Raw genomic sequence first — 18183 nt, forward strand, 5'->3', positions numbered from 1 at the left:
CCAAAGGTCCGGCTCAGCTCTTCGAGCCCGTGCACGAGCCGAGTACAGTTGAGCTTAAGGTCCGGCTCAGCTCTTAGAGCCCGTGAATGAGCCGAGTTAGAGCTGGGCTTAAGGTCCGACTCAGCTCTTAGAGCCTGCGCACGAGCCGAGTCAGAGCCGAGCCAAAGGTTCAGCTCAGCTCTTAGAGCCCGTGCACGAGCCGAGCCAGAGCCGAGCCAAAGGTCTGGCTCAGCTCTTAGTGCCTGTGCACAAGCTGAGTCCTGAAAATATTTGCCATAAAAATCTTGAACCAAACATTACTTAATGTGTGATAAAGTCTGTTCCAAATTTTTAAAAAGGGAGTTCTTTAACATGTAGAAGTTTTGATTCTAATTCATCACATTATAGCACTGCATTGAGAAGTGTTTATTAAAAGTGGTAGTTTTTAAACATGAACGTAGAACCACTTCTGTCTTGACAGTTTTCATATGAAATCCTTTCGCCAGCCCACATTCTTATATATAAAGCAGCATTATGGGCTATTAAATGAAACACAATAGGTTCTGTACAGCCTGCACTCTGAACTGATGTATTTAAAGGTGCTTTCATATACAATAGTGAAGAAAAAGGAAGCGATGATTAATGCAAGTTTTCTGGTTTTTCTTTGTACAATTCAGCCAGTAAATTGGTATTCATTTGCTCTCCTTTTTACCTTAAATGTTAATGTTTTGGTTTTACCTTTCTGTGCATGTGGGTTGAGTGAGGGTGGCGGGCCGAAGCCACATGATGGCTTGGCTTCCAATCGAGGACCAATCTGAGCCAGAGGCCCGCCCTCAGGCTCGAGCCTGCTTGAGCATTCGGTGCTTCACCCACTCTAGGTTCATGAATCCTTCAGATACCTGCCTGTATTACCAGTTGGTGCACTGGAGACAAGTGACTTCTGTGCTCATAGCCTGGGGGTGAAATCCTTGTGTATGTGGGGCAATTTAAACATGCTTTACAGGCTGCACACAATTTAAGAAAGACTGCCAGAAAATGTGCCGAACCATCCGTACGGTCCACTCCCCCTCCCCACCTTTGCCAGCTGGCAGAAAGAGTGTCTGTCAGGCTGAGCAATGGCCAGACTGACAGACACTCTTCTTGTTCGGGCAGCCACGAGCTGCACAGGTGCTGAATACTCGGGTTTCTGGCTGCCCGAGCTGAGCTTTGCCAGGCTGAGGATTTCGCGGTCTTGTGGGCGTGACCTCCTGAGCCTGGCAAAAGTGCCTCAAGGCGCTCCCCCTCATGAGACCTGAGAGCTTCAGTTTTAAGCCATGAAGTGCTCAGGACCCAATGTCAATCAGTGACACCTCGTCACAGAGTGGGGTGGGTGCAGCAGCCGTACTGACCCTTCTCACTCTGTGACCAGTGAGGGGCTGCTGCCTTCCCTCATTGGCTGACCTTAGGTGGAAAGGCAGCCGTCCCATCCCTCCAAGGACCGCCGGGGCTTCCCCTCCCTGGAGAGCTGCAGTGAAATCAAGTTTTGTTTTTTAATGTTTGGTGTGTGCTTGTATGTGTGTATATGTGTGCATTGAGTGAGTGTTGTGAATGGGTGTGTGCATGGGTGTGAGTGTGTATGTGTCCATGTGTGCCCCCCTTCTAAAATTACTGGTTGCCACTGACTCAAGGGGAAATGTATTAACTTTTTACACCAGGTTTGCGTCGCAAAATAGTGATGCAAACCTCGAACAAAGTGTTGTGCTGGAGTTTCCTGATTTACGTTGGAAAGTTACCTCACATAACAGAAAGTAGAACTAAGTGCTACTTTGAGGCAAGGGTACGTTCCATGCGTTGTACATGGGCATTCCCAATAAATTACCAGGGAGAGCCGAGCCAGAGCCGAGCCAGAGCAGACCCAGGGGTCTGGCTTGGATCTTAGAACCAGTGCACGAGCCGAGCCAGAGCTGAGCCAGAGCTGAGCCAGGGCAGAGCCAGGGGTCTGGCTCGGATCTTAGAACCAGTGCACGAGCCGAGCCAGAGCCGAGCCAGGGCAGAGCCAGAGCAGAGCCAGAGGTCTGGCTCGGATCTTAGAACCAGTGCACGAGCCGAGCCAGAGCCGAGCCAGGGGTCTGGCTCGGATCTTAGAACCAGTGCACGAGCTGAGCTCTACATCATACAACAAACATCACGTAAAATATGATAACGTTTCTTCAAAATTCAAAAATGTGTATTTCTTTAAGATGTGGAAGCTTTGATATTAACAGGGCACATTATAGAACTCCACTGAGAAGTAGTTGTTACAAGTGATAGTTTTCCACCACTGGTAGTCTGAAATCACATATTTGAACATGCTTTGGAAGGTGAAAGTGAAGAAAAAAGAGTTTTGGTGAAATAAAATATTTGCGTATTGAAGCAGGGAAGCCGTGATTTATTCAGGTTTCCTCTACTCACTTTGTACAAATCAGACGGTAAATGGGTATCTGTTCGTCTGTCCTCACGTATTTTACAAAGCGGGGGGGTCATCGGAATTCAGCCTTGTGCAAGCACTGGGACACAGCACCTCTGTGAGTACAACCCCTGCTGCGATTAAGGTGGATTCAACCAATGCCGTCGTCCAGTTAGCAAGAGTGGGAGGTGCCTGTGAGGGGTGTTAGTGACTCTTGGGGGTCATTGGAAGCTGCACTGCTGCCTTTCATCTGATTTTCACCCGTTTGGGACCGACCCCCTGATACATTCCAGATGAGTGGCTGTTTTGGGTGTTGACAGACCAGCTGTTGGACATTGTAATGTCCGGCGCGCGACGAGGCGTTCTAGCCTTCCGCGCTGCCGGAGTGCACTAGCGCTGACGCGTTACGTCAGACGCTGGCGGTTATAAATAAAGAGGCGTGGCCTCGGCGAGTCAGTCGGAGCCGCGTGTGAAGTCTAAATCACCGGCTCCTGTGGTTCTATGTAAATTAGCATAAAACAAATGCTACACTGGCGACGAGGGAGTGTTTTGGACCCTGTTAAATGTGCCCATGTCCCTACAGGGCTGAGTGCCTGCACCATGCTGGTGGCCAGAGATCGGTGATCTCCCCCTGGAGGCCTGCAGAGGTGGCTGGTGCTGCGGGTTGGAGGAGAGGTGAGAGCCCCCTCCATGTGCCCCGGGAGCATTGCCCAACGACCTCCTGGTGGCTGATAATGAACTTGGTGTTTGCCAGCCCGGTTAAGTCCGTATCTGTGTGGATATGCGCCTCCCCAACATCGCCATAAAAAGGGAACGACACCTGACGCCCACCATTGATGACATCTTAGGGGAGTTGAATGGGGCCAGGTGGTTCTCGAAAATGAACCTCCGATCAGGCTACCACCAGCTGCCACTCCATCCGGACTCGAGGTACATAACCACCTTCTCCACACATGTGGGCCTCAGACGGTATCGGCGTCTAAACTTCGGCATCTCAAGTGCCGCCAAGGTATTCCAAAATACCATTAGAGAAGTCCTCAGCGGGCTCCCTGGAGTGCTAAATGTAAGCGATGATCTGCTGATCTATGTGTCAACCATAGAGGAACACCACCAGAGGTTGAGGGGAGTCCTCAAAAGGATCCAGGAGTCAGGCCTGACCCTGCACCGGGAGAAATGCCAATTCTTGCAGAACAAGATTAGTTTCTTCGGGTACACCTTCTCGGATCAAGGAGTGGCCCCAGACCCAGACAAGGTGAAGGACATTCAGGAAGCCCCAGCCCCAACAAACATCTCAGAAGCCAGGAGTTTCCTGGGCATGGTAAATTTCTGCGGACGCTTCATCCCTGACCTCTCCAACCTCACCAAACCTCTCAGGGAATTGACAAAATCATCAACCACATGGCAATGGGGCCCCGAACAAGAGCAAGCTTTTCAAGCAACGAAAGCAGCCCTATCGGCAGACACCACCTTATCGTACTTCGACCCTGCGAAGCCCACCAACGTGGCAGTGGACGCAAGCCCCTATGGTCTGGGAGCGGTGTTGGCTCAACTTCAGAGCAATGGAGAGTGGGCCCCCATCGCCTACGCGAGCCGGTCCCTGACTGAGACAGAACAGCGCTACTCGCAGATTGATCGAGAGGCCATTGCCATCCACTGGGCCTATAGACATTTTCACGTATACGTGTATGGCCACCACTTCACGGTGGCGACTGATCACAAGCCCCTCATACCTCTCTTCCAAGGGTCACCATCGAAACCACCACCCCGAATCGAAAAATGGATACTCCAATTACAAGGGTACGACTACCGGGTGGAGTACAAACCGGGGGCCACGAACCCGGCGGATTACCTGTCGAGGCACCCGCGGAAAGCCACCAAGGAAGAAAAGGAAGAGGCGGAGGACACAGAGGAATATGTCCGGTTTGTGACGGAGCAGTCACGACCCCTTCCGATGAGCCTAGCTGCAATTATCGAAGCGTCGAGAGGAGACGAATGTTTGCGAGCAGCGGCGGAGGCCGTCAAGTCAGGGGATTGGAAGGCAATCCAAGAATCGCTAAGTCGGAGGACACCCCAAGCCAAACTGACACTGGAATCCATCCTGAGAATAAAGGGAGAACTGTCTATCGACGGCCAAGGATGTCTTCTACGAGGCCCCAGACTGGTCATGCCGGCCAGCTTCGCCCAGCAGGCAGTAGACCTAGCCCACAGAGGGCACCAAGGAATAGTGAAAACTAAGGGCAGGCTCAGAGCCAAGGTATGGTTCCCTGGCATGGACGCTATGGTAGAACAGACTGTGAGAACCTGCAATTGGTGCCAAGCGGCAGGACAGCCGGACCGCCCTCACCCAGTGGTAACCGAAGCAAACCCCCAGAGGCCGTGGGAGTGCGTGAGTGCCGACTTCGGACACCTCCCAGATGGACGTTATGCACTAGTCATCATCGATGATTTTACCAAATATCCAGAGGTCGAAATAGTGGGGAGCCAGACAGCCACCGAGGTGATAGCAAAGTTCGAGAAAACCATCGCCACTCATGGCATATTTGAAGTGGTCAAGACTGACAACGGACCCCCCTTCCAAGGGCAGGAGTTTGCAGAGTACCTCAGGAGTTGGGGGATCCATCTTCGCAAGGTGACACCACGCTGGCCCCAAGCCAACGGAGAGGTGGAGAGATTTATGCGGACCCTCAATAAGACCACACGTATAGCCATGGAGGACGGATCTCCATTGGAAAGGGCGATTTATAGTTTCCTGAGGGAATACCGGATGACCCCCCATGTCACAACAGAGGCAGCGCCGGGAACGGCCACCATGGGAAGAATAGTGAGTGACACGCTTCCCCACCACCCGACTTGGGTTCCGGTACAGGCCAGTAACGAGAAGACTCTGGCCAATCGGACTCGCTCGAATGATCAAGCCAGCAGACGGAGAGGAGCCAAGGAGTCAACGATCCAATGGCAATATCAGGTGTATGTCAAGGACCGATACCCTGGAAGCAAATTCAGACTCCCTTTTGAACCACGACCATGGACCGTCACCCGCCGGACAGGCACGATGGTGACCGCCCAGAGAGGAGCTGAAACTGTTACCCGAGACGTGTCCTTCTTCAAGAAAGTCCACCCTGGGACGCCTTCACGTCCCGGGCTCGAGCCAGAGGGACGAAGCCCCAGCCAACTGAGCGGAGACCAGGAGGGGGAGGAAGGTCCGGATGAAGATGGTGATCCCAGAGATTGTGACTCCCAGTCCCTGCCAGCCACTCCTGGGAGTAACCTGCCCAGCTGCTCCCCGTCCCGGGAGGAGCACAACACCCCAAAGCGCAGGACCCCCGAGGTGGCCCTATCCAGAGGCGGCCAATCCCGCTATGGCCTGCGGAAGAATCGCGCACCATCGTCCCAGCTGGCTGACTATCTGGTGTAACCCGCAAGGACTGGCAGACTGGTAACAGATCCATCGTTCATTTGCATTTTGTGTTAATTAGTTGTTGCTTTGATAAAGTTTGGAAGGAGTGTAATGTCCGGCGCGCGACGAGGCGTTCTAGCCTTCCGCGCTGCCGGAGTGCGCTAGCGCTGACGCGTGACGTCAGACGCTGGCGGTTATAAATAAAGAGGCGTGGCCTCGGCGAGTCAGTCGGAGCTGCGTGTGAAGTCTAAATCACCGGCTCCTGTGGTTCTTTAGCGCGAGCGCGCTAATATGTAAATTAGCATAAAACAAATGCTACAGACATGTTTGCGGGTTGAGGCCATGCAGTTGTTGTTTCCAGATGGGTGGGTCCTTTGTACTACAACTCGAGTCCTTCTAACTACACGAATGCCCTGATGTTTGCCAACACGTTACGAGAGGGCGGAAGCACCGAAATGAAACCCATAAAAGAGAAAGTGGAGAGGGCGGGAAGGAGTGCCGTTGTGTGTATACAATCGAACACTGACAGACGCAGCACCGGGAATACCTGCAAGTCGGAGGGAGCGGTCCAGTGTCTGTGCTAAATTTGAGAAACAATAATAAAGCATGAAATGCACTCTGTACTCGCTTTTGTCACATAAGCCCACCGAGCTGTCCAGATGCAGTCCAACCCTGAAGAAAGATACAGTAAGCCTATTTACCGGTGTGCCTTATTGCTCCTCTCCTGGAGACCGTGGGAGGGCGTTGTGCACGAGAGAATGTGTATCATCAACCTCCAGAAGGTTGCGAGTGTTGGAGATGCCACATGACTGTGGGTGCCATCTTTGATTGGGGTGAGTGTGTCCTTGCGCGGGCGCCATCTTGGAGCGTCCCGACGCTCGTGCTGGTTGGGGAGACGCCTTTTAAAGTCGTCTTCCCCCGCGCAGCGGGAACGCGCAGTGGGACGCCGTCGCTTAGCCGGAGTCGTGCCAGAGTCCTGCCCGTCTGCGCTCGTCCGCGTCGAGGTAGCGGGTGCGGGCTATGGACTCTGGCTTCCTGCCATTGCACCATCATGTGTAGCATAGCGACACTCAGGTACGGTCGTGCTGATCTCTTTTCCATAAGAGACAGCCTTTTGGCGTGTAACTCTGTCCCTGTACCTCCTCTCTCGGGACCTTATGACTGTTCTTGCGGCAGTTTTTCCCTGGCTACTCCCAATGGGGTACGACTTGCTGTAGGGACTGCTCGTGGCATTCATACGGATTGCACCGAGCAGGAACTTAATATATGGAGCTTGAATGTTAGATCCTTGGTCAAGCACCATCAGTCACTACGGGACATGATAGATACGGACCTTCCTGATATCATTTTTCTTACCGAAACTTGGTTACAGGACGCTGACACTGCCATTATAAATCTGGCTTTCCCCTCTACCTACACGGTGTTTACCTTGAACCGTTCGACTAGGGGAGGTGGTATAGCCATGGCGATTAAATCCTGCTTCCCAGCTGAGTGGAAGGCTTTTGATCTTCCAATGTGTGAAAGCGCCTCGTTTAAGGTAAGGGTTAGTCATCAATTTACCTTCAGTGGTGTGCTTATCTATCGTCCACCGGGGAACGACACTGCTTTTAAGGCTGCCCTTGCGGATGTGGTTGGCTCGCTGGCTCCTAGGTGTGCTAACTTTAGCATAGTAGGTGACTTAAATATACATCTTGATCAGACGTCATCTCTATCCATCAGCTCCTTGTTAGCGGACCTGGAAGCGATGCAATTTAACCAACTAGTCACCTCCCCCACCCATATAGGAGGTCATATACTTGACCCCTTTTCTACCACCCTAGTTCGGGCTAGATCATCTGACCCGATGGTGGTGGGTTGGACTGACCATCTGTTGGTCAAGGTGTCATGCCCCCTAGAAAATCCGCAATTTAAACCTGTGGATAAACAGATCTTAAAGCGCAATTGGCGTAAACTCAAGTTGGAGGAGTTTGTCAGGATATTGGAGGCACAACCCCTGGGCAAACTGCAGAATGTGGAACAGGGATATGACCAGTATTGCAACTGGGTCCTTACTGCCCTCGATTCTCTTATACCTCTGCGCTGGGCTAAATGTCACGTAAAAAATCGCAGCCCTTGGTATAATGAGACTCTTGCCGAACTTAAGAGAACCTGCAGGCAAGCTGAGAGGGCCTGGCGAAAATCCTTTGATCCCACGTTAAAATCACTGTACTTTGCCCAGCTTAAGACCTATCACAGAGCTATCTGTCAAACCCGGGCCGCTTACTATGCAGCTGAGTTTTCCAACAGCCCTAACCCTTCTAAGTTAATTTTCAAGGTACTCAAACACCTGATGGGGAAACGGGCTACCTCGCAAGAAATCTGCACGGACTCTCACTGTGAAAGTTTGGCATCCTTTTTCGTGGGGAAGGTGCAGACAATCTATCGAGGATTTATACCATCTGTCTTCGGGGATGCTCTTAGTGATATGAAGGTCCCGGTGTCCGAAACTCTGTCCATCCTGCCGGCTATGTCTAACGAGGTATTTGACACTCTGAGCCTTAAAATTAAATCTGGCTCCCCCTTAGACCCATTGAAGCCGGAGTTCCTTATTCGTCTCCCGCCTCTCTGTCGTGAACCCATTTTGGACGTGATTAATCTTTCCCTCAGTGAGGGCGTGGTCCCGCCATCCTGGAAGCAAGCTGTGGTCAGCCCTATTCTGAAGAAATCCAACTCTGACCCCTTGCTCCCGGAGAATTACCGGCCCATCTCCCTCCTGCCTTGGACCGCCAAGGTCACTGAGGCACACGTGAATTCCATCTTGTCTGCCCACCTCTCTCGTAATAACATTCTTGACGAGAGTCAAAATGTTTTTCGCGCCCAACACAGCACTGAAACTGCTTTGCTCTTCATGACCGAGCATTTGCGGTCAGTGCTGGATGCGGGGAAGACTGCGGCACTCCTATTGTTAGACCTGAGCGCCGCGTTTGACACGGTGTCTCATGACATTCTGATGCGGCGCTTGGAGGAAGTGGGTATTGGGGGGAAGGCTCTTCAGTGGTTCCGCTCCTTCCTCTCGGACCGGTCTTTCAAAGTAGCCATTCCACCTGGCCAGTCCTCTTTCCATTCTTTGGAACTGGGAGTCCCTCAGGGTTCTGCTTTAAGCCCCACATTGTTCAACTTGTATGTGAAACCGTTGGCCGCTGTCGTCAGGCAATGTGGCCTTACCATGACATCGTATGCCGACGACACGCAGCTGGCGGTGACACTCAGTGGGGACCCTGAGGTGACTGCGCCCAGGTTCCGTGCAGGACTTATAGCTGTGGCTAGCTGGATGCGTAGCAACTGCCTACAGCTTAATGCTAAGAAAACCGAGGTCCTGGTTGTGGGGAAGCAGGCGGAACTTTGGGGAGACCAGTGGTGGCCTTCTGAACTCGGGGTGTCCCCCATTCCAGCGGCCGAAGTTAAAAATCTGGGGGTGTGGCTGGATTCCAATCTTTCTTATACCAGCCATACAAAGAAGACAGCAGCTACCTGTTTTGGTATTCTGCGAGGGCTGAGGTCAGTCCTCAAATTCTTTGACCCCCCCACTCGGCAACTGGTGGTTCAGGCCTCTATTCTTTCCCGGCTGGACTACGGGAGTGCCTTGCTTCTTGGAGTCAACCAGGCTGAGGCTACTAGGCTTCAGAGGGTGCAGAACGCTGCTGCACGGGCCATTGTTGGCCTTCCGAGACGAGGCTCTGTCTCTGCTGTTATGACCTCCCTTCACTGGCTTCCGGTCAGACAGAGAATCAAATTTAAGGCTCTCTGTCTGACATTTAAGATCCTGAAGCTTTCCTCTCCCCCTGCTTTGGCGGGCCTTATTTCTCCTTACGTCCCCACGCGGTCTCTCAGGTCTGAATCTTACCATCTGGCGACTAAGCCTAGGTTCAGGCTGAGTAGGATGGGAGGACGCTCTTTTCGTGTTCTGGCGGCTGATCTATGGAATTCCCTTCCTTTACATATTCGCGCCCTAAACAGCCTGACTCTTTTTAGACGCGCCATTAAAACACATCTGTTTGCCCCCGCTATCTGATTTCTCTTTTCTTGGCCTTGACCTGTTGTGTTGTGTACCTGATCAGGCGCCAGGACGCCCCTTCGCTGGGGCAGCTGTGCGCCTAATAAAAGTGAATAACATAACATAACATAACATTTCATTGTCTTTGAAGCCGGATTTTGCACCAGTGCAGAGTAGACAGAGTGAGCCTGTGGAGCTGGAGAGGAGGCAGCCATGCGAGGCCCTGCGTGGCCGCCATATGCGTAGCTATAGCTAGGCATGTCGTGATGTAACACGTATAAAGCAGTCTCTAGACAGGGCAGCTGTGAGCCTGTGGAGCTGGAGAGGAGGCAGGCCTACGAGGCCCTGCGTGACCGCCATGTGCAACGCTATAGCTCAGCATGTCGCGATGTAACACGTATAAAGCAGTCTATGGACAGGGCAGCTGTGAGCCTGTGGAGCTAGAGAGGAGGCAGCCCTGCGTGACCGCCATATGCGAAGCTATAGCTCAGCATGTCGCGATGTAACACGCATAAAGCAGTTTCTAGACAGGGCAGCTGTGAGCCTGTGGAGCTGGAGAGGAGGCAGCCCTGCGTGGCCGCCATATGCGAAGCTATAGCTCGGCATGCCGCATTGCCACAAGTATAAATCAGGGAAAATGTAAACATGAGGGCGGAGACGCGCTGTTGGAAAGTGAAAGATCGCAGGAAAAACTCAATCAAGAAAATAGGGGCATATCGTCAAACAGGCGTTAAAAAATTATCACCTCTTTTGCGTCTGTTTTCGGATGAAAAGCGGCTATAATTTTACCGCCTTATCTGCAAGGTCACGCTATCGTGTGAAACCTTGCGTTAGCACCTGAATTCCTAACACCCATCTTTGCATCCCTAATGAAATGCAAAGTGGGCGTTCCTCCCCAGGATAGCCGGAGAAATGTTGCTAAGCGACATTTCTCCTATTATCAAGCCTCACGCAAAGCAGCATAGCGACAGGAAAAGTAGCGATAACCTCTGTTAACGCTACTTTCCTTACGCCTGCTTTGAAACTGACTTAGCCATGATATCCTATGTAAGGTGGATATCATGGCTAAGAATGTGAGGCCCTATCAGCAAGCTATGGCCAAACTTCGTGGGATTATCGCTGGGTTTCCAGCGATAATCTCACGTTTGGCAGTTAGTGCTAGGATTTTTATCGCTTTTGAGATAAGAGTTGCTAATAGCACGCTATCTCAGCGATAAAAATCCACGCTAGCCGGCGATAATTATCCTAGCGCTAAGTGTGCTAAGCGATAATTATCGCCGGTTGTTGCTGATATGCCCCATAGTGCTTACAAGAATAAGTAACACGCACCATGTAACAACCGAAATAAAGGGGCCAGCCCTCATGCGAGGGTACAAATGAAGACAAGGCTCTACTTAGGAGGGACTAACAAGCCTATTTCCGAATCAGAAGCCAACATTTACCAAGGACAATGACACAAGCCAATGACAAAAATGGGCGGAGAGTGGGCGGGGCTTCCATTCCATACTCTACTACAGCAAATCGCCAGAGCAGCGCATGCGCACTGGCTCAGGCTCGACCTCTAAAGGGTGATCGGTCTCTGCCAGGGAACTATAGGCCTATAAACCTAATCGACTCAATTCAAAAGGTGGATCCTGCCTCATCCTGGCAAAGGTCCAGGATTGGATCGATACCAATGATATCCAAACCCCTTTTCAGGCGGGTTTTCGAGCACACGTCAGTACAATAGACCAAGCTTTCCGCTTTTTGTTAATATTCTGGCGAGTGTTGTGATCGGTAAGGGCAGCATGTATGCTGCTCTTGTAGACCTGAAGTCAGCTTTCGACTTAATCTCACATAAAAAAGCTGTGATTGGTTCTCCAGTAGCTGGGAATGCCTACGGACTTGTTATATCTTATTGTTCAATTACATGAGAATTATTTTGCACAAATTTGTTGTGGCTCACACGGTAACATAACTGATCTCTTCCCGGTAGAAAAGGGAGTACATCAAGGGTGTGAAATGGCCCAACACTATTTTCCCTATTTATAAATTGAGTTTTTCCCATTTTTAGTTACATTTCCTACAGATGCTCCAGTCTTAGCAGGCACAAGGATTCCGATCCTAATGTCTGCAGTCGACACGCTTATCATCTCAAAAGCTCCTAGCGGTTTACAATGTGCACTATACCGATTTGAAGATTTGTGCAACATACGAGGGCTAAAAATCAACACAACCAAAATGAAATTTATGGCTTTTAATCAGCACAGATCATTCAGGGGTAGAATTAATTTGGATGGGGAGCCCCTAGAACAGGTAGATGCATTGACATATCTAGGAATCACACTAGAAACAGAAATGAGCTGGAAGCCCCACTTTAAAGTTACGGCATTGACACATCGCCAGCTAGCTGGTGCACTAAACAACGACTAAAACATCTTTGACACAGCCAGTTATTCAGGTATTGCCGATCTATGATGCAAAAGTGGTGAGCTCGGTCCTATATGGGTCGGAATTATGGGGTTTTGAGAAAATGACCCAGCTCACTACAGCAGAGAATAGGTTTCTCCGAATCATCACTAGCTTACTGCAAAGTACTCCTGTGACACCCATGCTTAATGACCTAGGAAGGAAATTACTGATGGACACTGCTAGACTATGCCCTATATTATACTGTTGTAGAATTTGGTCTACCCTCGAGCTGGCCACCTATGCCAATGCCCTTAGGGATGTCATCGAGCCGGACCGCTCACATAAAATCGTCTGGCTACGTGACATTAAAGGTGTTTGACCAACACGGGATTGTCGAACCTCTGGAAAAATCTTTACAGCATTCAGTTCCCACCAAAGATGAAATAAAGGAATGTTATTGGGAAATGGTCGGGCAAATACTATCGGAACAAGTGACAGCACCACTCTGACCCAGAGATTCTCAAAACGTAACTCTAGCTCAAGCTTTGAGTTCTACTGGGACACAATTTCAAAGCCCTTTGAACGGAAACTTTATTTTCAATTCCGAGTGGGCTCTCTGTCAATAAAATAGTTTACTTCTAAATGGTCCTCGCCTGATGACAATAAATGCCCCCATTGCATGGACCATGTTGAAACCTACGCCACGCGCTGTTTGTCTGCCCTGCTTATGCACGCCCTCGTAATGGCTGTCACAGACCTGCAAGAACCTGGGCACCAGACATAGCAGTGTCGCCCTGAGACTTCGTGCACAGATCCCTCTTCTCGATTTGCAATCCCTGTTGCTAATTTTTGAAGATGGATGTGGAGCAAAGGTTGGAATTGCTGTCTCCCCTCAGCGAAACAGCAAGGAAGCAACTCTGGAGCCAGACTGAAGCCCGCGTGTTTGATTGAACCACACTGTGGAGTTTCTCCCGCTCTACGATGTGGAACCGGTATACTGTCCTTATGTATAGGTCCCCGTCCGCTATCTCAATGCTTTTACTTACTTGTATTTATACATTACGCTGTTTATGCAGCGTATTCTGTATTGTATTGTGATAAGCTGAAGTTTTACTCTTATTTGCACATGTCATGGCCACCACTTGCTCTCAGCCATTAAGGAATGATTTCAGCCGTGACACGACACTGACCCCGACGGTAAAAAGACGGTCCAGAGGCAGGTCATGACTGACTGTGTCTAATGCCGCCGAGAGGTCTAAAACAAGGTGGCGTTTCCTCCATTGTCTAAAGTCTGCCTAATCAGTGCCCGTTCTGTACTGTGGTGGCTTCTGAAGCCACGTTGGGCTGGATCTAGAAGATGGTTGTTGCTGATGAAGGATGTCAATTCTGTATCGAGAGCCTTCTCAACAATTATTTACAGGGAATGGCAAACGAGAAATAATTATTAGGATCAGCGGCATCAAAATTGGGTTTTTGATAAGAGGGAGAATAGAGTCTCTTTTCCAATCTACGGGAAAGTAACCTGGGATAAACATGAAAGACGTGCGTAAGCCGTACTGCAGTGAGATCTGGGACCTTAGGAGGTCAGGGGTCCACAGGGGACCCAGATTTTATTTTGCCCGATAAGTTTTTAACCTGGTCAGAGTTTCATAACATAAAGTTGGCTAGAAGGGGCTGTTTATCCATTGGTATAGAAGCAGCCGAAGAACATGGCATGACCTCTCTGCCACTCTACTCTGCACCACTGCACTCCATGGCACTGCACTCTACTCTGTACCACCCTACTCTATGGCACACAACTGCACTCTATGCCAATGCACTGCATGTCACTACACTTTACGCCACTCTACTATGCATGGCTCCACTCTACGCCACTGCACTCTATGCCAATCCACTCTAATCTACTCTATGCCACTGCACTCAACCCCACTCTATTCCACACTACCCCACTCCACTTTATGTAACTGCAATCTACCCTACGCCACTTCACTCTACTCTGTACCACTCTACTCTACGCTACTACTCTACACCATTGCACTCTACGTCAATAAGCTCTACGCCACTCTATTCTACTCTGCACTACTGTACTCTACACCACTGCTCTCTGTGCCACTGCACTCCATGCCACTCTACTCTACACCATTGCACTCAACGTCAATAAGCTCTACGCCACTCTATTCTACTCTGCACTACTGTACTCTACTCTGCAACACTCTACGCCACTGCACTCCATGCCACTCTAATCTACACCATTGCACTGGACGCCAATAAGCTCTACGCCACTCTGTTCTACTCTGCACTACTGTACTCTACACCACTGCTCTCTGTGCCACTGCACTCCATGCCACTCTACTCTACACCATTGCACTCGACGTCAATAAGCTCTACGCCACTCTTCTCTACTCTGCACTACTGTACTCTACACCACTGCTCTCTGTGCCACTGCACTCCATGCCACTCTACTCTACACCATTGCACTCGACGTCAATAAGCTCTACGCCACTCTATTCTACTCTGCACTACTGTACTCTACACCACTGCTCTCTGTGCCACTGCACTCCATGCCACTCTACTCTACACCATTGCACTCGACGTCAATAAGCTCTACACCACTCTATTCTACTCTGCACTACTGTACTCTACTCTGCAACACTCGACGCCACTGCACTCCATGCCACTCTACTCTACACCATTGCACTCGACGTCAATAAGCTCTACGCCACTCTATTCTACTCTGCACTACTGTACTCTACTCTGCAACACTCTACGCCACTGCACTCCATGCCACTCAACTCTACACCATTGCACTCTACGTCAATAAGCTCTACGCCACTCTATTCTACTCTGCACTACTGTACTCTACTCTGCAACACTCTACACCACTGCACTCCATGCCACTCTACTCTACACCATTGCACTCTACGTCAATAAGCTCTACACCACTCTATTCTACTCTGCACTACTGTACTCTACTCTGCAACACTCTACGCCACTGCACTCCATGCCACTCTACTCTACACCATTGCACTCAACGTCAATAAGCTCTACGCCACTCTATTCTACTCTGCACTACTGTACTCTACTCTGCAACACTCTACGCCACTGCACTCCATGCCACTCTAATCTACACCATTGCACTCGACGTCAATAAGCTCTATGCCACTCTATTCTACTCTGCACTACTGTACTCTACACCATTGCTCTCTGTGCCACTGCACTCCATGCCACTCTACTCTACACCATTGCACTCGACGTCAATAAGCTCTATGCCACTCTATTCTACTCTGCACTACTGTACTCTACTCTGCAACACTCTACGCCACTGCACTCCATGCCACTCAACTCTACACCATTGCACTCTACGTCAATAAGCTCTACGCCACTCTATTCTACTCTGCACTACTGTACTCTACTTTGCAACACTCTACGCTACTGCACTCCATGCCACTCTACTCTACACCATTGCACTCTACGTCAATAAGCTCTACGCCACTCTATTCTACTCTGCACTACTGTACTCTACTCTGCAACACTCTACGCCACTGCACTCCATGCCACTCTACTCTACACCATTGCACTCGACCTCAATAATCTCTACGCCACTCTACTCTACTCTGCACTACTGTACTCTCCTCTGCAACACTCTACGCCACTGCACTCCATGCCACTCTACTCTACACCATTGCACTCGACGTCAATAAGCTCTACGCCACTCTTCTCTACTCTGCACTACTGTACTCTACACCACTGCTCTCTGTGCCACTTCACTCTGCACCACTCTACTCTATGCCACTGCACTCAACCCCACTCTATTCCACTCTACGCCACTCCACTTTATGCAACTGCAATCTACCCTACGCCACTTCACTCTACTCTGTACCACTCTACTCTACGCTACTGCACTCCATGCCACTCTACTCTACACCATTGCACTCGACATCAATAAACTCTACGCCGCTTTCTTCTACTCTGCACTACTGTACTCTCCTCCGCAACACTCTACGCCACTGCACTCCATGCCACTCTACTCTACACCATTGCACTCGACGTCAATAAGCTCTACACCACTCTATTCTACTCTGCACTACTGTACTCTACTCTGCAACACTCTACGCCACTGCACTCCATGCCACTCTACTCTACACCATTGCACTCGACGTCAATAAGCTCTACGCCACTCTATTCTACTCTGCACTACTGTACTCTACTCTGCAACACTCTACGCCACTGCACTCCATGCCACTCTACTCTACACCATTGCACTCTACGTCAATAAGCTCTACGCCACTCTATTCTACTCTGCACTACTGTACTCTACTCTGCAACACTCTACGCCACTGCACTCCATGCCACTCTACTCTACACCATTGCACTCTACGTCAATAAGCTCTACACCACTCTATTCTACTCTGCACTACTGTACTCTACTCTGCAACACTCTACGCCACTGCACTCCATGCCACTCTACTCTACACCATTGCACTCGACGTCAATAAGCTCTACGCCACTCTATTCTACTCTGCACTACTGTACTCTACTCTGCAACACTCTACGCCACTGCACTCCATGCCACTCTAATCTACACCATTGCACTCGACGTCAATAAGCTCTACGCCACTCTATTCTACTCTGCACTACTGTACTCTACACCACTGCTCTCTGTGCCACTGCACTCCATGCCACTCTACTCTACACCATTGCACTCGACGTCAATAAGCTCTATGCCACTCTATTCTACTCTGCACTACTGTACTCTACTCTGCAACTCTCTACGCCACTGCACTCCATGCCACTCAACTCTACAGCATTGCACTCTACGTCAATAAGCTCTACGCCACTCTGTTCTACTCTGCACTACTGTACTCTACTCTGCAACACTCTACGCCACTGCACTCCATGCCACTCTACTCTACACCATTGCACTCTACGTCAATAAGCTCTACGCCACTCTATTCTACTCTGCACTACTGTACTCTACTCTGCAACACTCTACGCCACTGCACTCCATGCCACTCTAATCTACACCATTGCACTCGACGTCAATAAGCTCTACGCCACTCTATTCTACTCTGCACTACTGTACTCTACACCACTGCTCTCTGTGCCACTGCACTCCATGCCACTCTACTCTACACCATTGCACTCGACGTCAATAAGCTCTACGCGACTCTATTCTACTCTGCACTACTGTACTCTACTCTGCAACACTCGACGCCACTGCACTCCATGCCGCTCAACTCTACACCATTGCACTCTACGTCAATAAGCTCTACGCCACTCTATTCTACTCTGCACTACTGTACTCTACTCTGCAACACTCTACGCCACTGCACTCCATGCCACTCTACTCTACACCATTGCACTCGACGTCAATAAGCTCTACGCCACTCTACTCTACTCTGCACTACTGTACTCTACTCTGCAACACTCTACGCCACTGCACTCCATGCCACTCTACTCTACACCATTGCACTCGACGTCAATAAGCTCTACGCCACTCTTCTCTACTCTGCACTACTGTACTCTACACCACTGCTCTCTGTGCCACTTCACTCTGCACCACTCTACTCTATGCCACTGCACTCAACCCCACTCTATTCCACTCTACGCCACTCCACTTTATGCAACTGCAATCTACCCTACGCCACTTCACTCTACTCTGTACCACTCTACTCTACGCTACTGCACTCCATGCCACTCTACTCTACACCATTGCACTCGACATCAATAAGCTCTACGCCGCTTTATTCTACTCTGCACTACTGTACTCTCCTCCGCAACACTCTACGCCACTGCACTCCATGCCACTCTACTCTACACCATTGCACTCGACGTCAATAAGCTCTACACCACTCTATTCTACTCTGCACTACTGTACTCTACTCTGCAACACTCTACGCCACTGCACTCCATGCCACTCTACTCTACACCATTGCACTCGACGTCAATAAGCTCTAC

General features: G+C 50.2%; 1 protein-coding gene across 1 annotated transcript in view; it reads left to right on the top strand.

Annotated features, from left to right (window-relative positions):
- The window catches only part of TMEM132B (transmembrane protein 132B), a 900530-nt gene that overhangs the window by 22492 nt on the left and 859855 nt on the right, over positions 1 to 18183 (top strand). The window lies entirely within an intron of this gene.

The sequence above is a fragment of the Triturus cristatus genome, chromosome 11 (assembly GCF_964204655.1).
Source record: "Triturus cristatus chromosome 11, aTriCri1.1, whole genome shotgun sequence".
NCBI lineage: Eukaryota > Metazoa > Chordata > Amphibia > Caudata > Salamandridae > Triturus > Triturus cristatus.